This window comes from Protobothrops mucrosquamatus, unplaced genomic scaffold (genome assembly GCF_001527695.2).
Source record: "Protobothrops mucrosquamatus isolate PMUCROS unplaced genomic scaffold, P.Mucros_1.0 scaffold360, whole genome shotgun sequence".
In the NCBI taxonomy this organism is placed as follows: Eukaryota; Metazoa; Chordata; class Lepidosauria; order Squamata; family Viperidae; genus Protobothrops; species Protobothrops mucrosquamatus.
The window spans coordinates 361141-365458 of record NW_015386695.1 but is presented as its reverse complement, the minus strand read 5'-3'; the positions used below and the strand labels follow the sequence as shown (position 1 = coordinate 365458).

General features: G+C 38.3%; 1 protein-coding gene across 1 annotated transcript in view; it reads right to left on the bottom strand.

The window, feature by feature from the left end:
* LOC107287187 (peptidyl-glycine alpha-amidating monooxygenase) overlaps positions 1-4318 on the bottom strand; it is a gene marked incomplete at its 3' end in the record, with an annotated part of 108507 nt that overhangs the window by 98420 nt on the left and 5769 nt on the right. The window lies entirely within an intron of this gene.

Below are 4318 nucleotides of genomic sequence, written 5' to 3'. Positions count from 1 at the left end.
AACTCATGACCACTGCAAGGAATGGAAATGGCAAAGAGATAGAACACATGGAAAAACTCACTTTTCTAGCGTCACAGATACAGTAGCTCAAAGTGGTGAATGCAACCCAGAAATAAAACATCAGATTACACTAAGTCACACAGCAATGATGAATATGAGCCAAATATGAAAAAGCAAGGACATCAGTTTGGCAACCAAATGTAGGTTAGCCTGCTCTATTGTGTTCCCCATAACAACCTAAAAAAGCAAGACAGTAAGAAAATCAACTCATTTGAGCTGTGGTGCTGGAAAATGCTCTTGCATAGTCCCTGAACAGCAAAAATGACCAAATACTGGAGCCAGACATATCACTGGAAGGAAAAATCACAAAACTGTAACTCACTTATTTTGGCCATGTCATGCGGAGGAATTCATTGGAGAAAGCAATTATGTTTGGAAGAGTGAGCAGTAAAAGGAAATCAGGCCATCAAACAACACAGTGGCTGGATACCATAAAAGCTGACACCAACCATAGAAAAACTCAAAGAAGTAGTAGTGCAAGATCAAGAGATGTGGAAACACCTGGCCCATAGAATCACCAAGAGTCAGATATACGTAAATGGATATCATCACCCCCATCTCCACCATCAGGAAGCATTATAGAAACATTGATCTCGCGATGCAAACAGAATAGTTTTGATTGAGTTAAAATAACTCAACAAAAGAGAAATAAAACTCAAAAGAGAAATGCTACAGTTTATATAGCAAAATTCTGTACTTACTGGATCATCATTTCAGAAATATTTTCTTACCTAAGCAGAGAAGCAGAATGACCATGGATTGCCAAATCAGTGGGAATAATTTCTAACATGCTGTCAGCTTCCTTATGTTTTCTTATGGGAAGTTGGCAGTGAGAGTCGGAAATCTTCCTTTCTTCTCTCCTTTTTCCTTTTTCCTTTCTCCTTCCCTTGTTTCCTTTCTCTCTCCCTTGCTTCCTTTCTCCCTCCCTCCTTCTCTCTTTGTCCCTGTCTGTTTTTTTCACACTTCTGCCCCTCTCTACCTTTCTCATTTTTCCTTTTTTCCCTCCTTCCCTCTCTTCCCTTCCCAGCAACAGGTATTTACCTCACTCCATCCTCTTTTCTCCTTCTTCCTTCCCCTTCACAGTAGGCAGATAAATGGTTAATGATGGGTGAGAGAGGAAGTGAGGGAGAACACAAGTGGCTGACAAGTGAACACAGGGATTGGACCATTTTTCCACTGATTTTTTCCCTGCAAGCTTCCCATGAGCAAAACTTTGTTAGTGGGAAGATGGCAAGGAGTGTAGGAGCATTGGAAATCATATTGGCTCCTTCTGGGTTCCCCATCAATTTGTGCAAAACTGTCAGGGAATTTGAAAGTGAGGATCATGCGACAGCAGCTGATGGTGGCAGCAGCACTGAACAGCAGCACTGCAGCCACGCTAAGGCAGCAAAAAATTTCCAACATTTAATTCCCCTGGGAGTAACGCGTCTGTACATTAGCCCACTTGAAGCATCTCTGTTGTATTTTTTTTTTGCCCCATTTCACTCAACTGAAGGTTACAAAGTATCAGACAAGAAAATTTTAGTAGTATATAGCTAAATATTGATCTTAGACTATATAAGATTATTTTTGTCAAGAACCACCAGCTTACTTTTATTACACCTGACTAAAAAAATATTACTAGAATAAACAAAGAATACCTGCTGAACTTTAGCAAAATTAGATGTAATTCTGAATATTGGGACAAAAGACAATTCAGATTTTTCTTAATCATAAAGAAATAAAAGGCCTCCACTGAATGGTTCAGATAATTATCCATACAGCTACCCATTCAGGAGTAACAGAATTCATCCCAGTCCCTTAATAGTTCATTTAACAGACCATCACAAATTATTTTATTGATAATATCGCAGAGAAATAGTTCAAATTATGAATCTATACTTTTCAAGTCTGCCATAAATCTTAAATATATGCTGGCTGGGGAATTCTGGGAGGTGAAATCTACATATCTTAAAGTTGTTCTAAAAACTCAGCAGAGAGGAAGAGCAGATTTTCTTTATAAAACTACTTAAAACAAAACAAAGAGAACATAAACAACTGCAGTACTGAAATCTTCAATAAAGCAATGTTAGAAACATAAGCATTCACACTAACAGGGGATTTTGTTTGAGAAAATGTGTATCATAACATCGTAACAAAGATCTGCTCCTTACTTATTACACATAACATCACAATATAAAAAAGGCACCATCTGTCCATGTGTGTTTCGTCATTTTCACATTCTTCTATGGACACACATGGTTAGAAACTAAACATGTTTCAAAAGCAAGCACAGATGTGCATGTAGTAGCTGAATCAGGTAAAAAAAACTTAAATGGGGAGCACACTGAAACAAGAGGATGGGAAGATATTATGGAACACTGGCCTACTGTTATATGTTCGTTACATTCTCACTCATTATTGTGTTCCACAATATGCTAAGCTATATGTTATGACTGAGAAACTAAATGGCCGTATTTGCACAACATGGTAAGCCAAAATTTGACACTGGGTTAGAATGTTGAATGGTCCATGTCTAGGAGCCACTGTAGATCAAGTAACAGCCTTGGCTGTCCATTTGTTTTGATTTTATGCTTGTTTTTAATTTGTGTGCTACCCATTGTTGCTATAAACTAAGCACTCATACAAGTCAAAGAAACACATTTTCTTAAATCACAGCTTAGGATGTTATGTGGAAACAAATCCTTCTCTCTTAGCCAATCGTAGTTCACAGAGCTATTGTTGTAGAGATCACATCACCTGAAAAGTTTATTATAACTGTTAGGCCAGGAATCAAGATAAAAGGATGATAGAAAAAGTCTAAGGATAAAAATAAAAATTAGTACTAATTTTCAGACCTAAGAGAAGAGATAAAGCTAATGAGCTCTATATACAGTTTGTCTATGTGTAAATGTAACAAGCAACTCAATAAAATAATATGTAACTTCAAAGACGTCAGATTAGCAATATACTAAACTTTATTTTAATGCCTTAATAATCTAAGATGGCCAATACTCATTCTTTATGCAGTGCATTCATCAGCTTGTTGTCCTTAACACAATTCTCACTTCTCAATTCTACCCTGGCTACAGGTTATGGAGCTGGAGTCGGTAGGCGCTAATAAACATAATTCAAAGTTGCAAGGTCAGAAAAGAACATTTTAATTAATTAAACTTCATGTGAGATATAGGAGAATTTCTTTGTTATATAACACAGCATCGCACTGTACATACTACCCCATGCATATTTTAAGGCACTGGTTCCATTATGTGAAATTCTCCTAGCCATATAAAATGAAACTTGACAAGAGCTTCAGGGTTTAGAAGATAACTGCCTTTTCACCTGTCTGAAGCATGTAATATTTAAGTCACAGCATTTCTTCTTGTAAGTACTTTCCCGGGCCTGAAACTGACATCAGATTGACAGAACTAATCAGAAGCTGCAAGGCTGACAGCTGACTGAAGTTGTACATTCTTACACATCAGAAGCTAGAATGCTATCCTAGGGCAAGGGAAGAGCAACAATGTGAGGTCAAAAGCCTACATACGCAGCTGGCTACAAATCCATCCCCCAATTACCAGTTTGCTATTTTATTTTAAAATAAAAGATGAGAAAGAAATTAACAATTCTTTAAAGAAATACGTTGTTTTTCCATCACTACAAATGTGGAAGCTGCATTTTATGTGAATTTTTATCTTGATTAGGCCTATATCTCTGGCAATCGGAAATTAGATCAAAACTCAGCCTCAAATGTTTGCCCTGAGAAGCAGGTATAGAAAAAATATGACACATTAGAACAGAGCCTGCTGATAGGAATATCTACAGCTATTCTCTCCTACAAAGTATCCTTCAAGTAAAACAAACCCATGATGACTATTTTATTTTTGTGAAATGCCCTAAATGTTCAAATAAATAAAACTGACTATATGCTAGGTCCGTGGTGGCAAACCTATGGCATGCGTGCCACAGGTGGCAGAGCCCTCTCTGTGGGCACGCACGCCATCGCCCCAGTCCTAGGCCTTCAGCTGGGTATTATAAAACCTTTGCACTTTAGGCCTCCGCCGCTGTGTGCAAAAAAACCCCGGTTCAATCAATCAATCAATTTCAACTTCTCGCGGGAAAAAAAAGATCTCGCAAAGTTGGAACTGATTGATTGAACTTTTTGGTCCCACCCAGTCTGCCATTACCACCGCAGCCATGCCCACCCAATGGGCCATGCCCACCCAATGGGCCATGCCCACTCGGCACGCGATGATACATAAGTGGGTTTTGGGTTGCA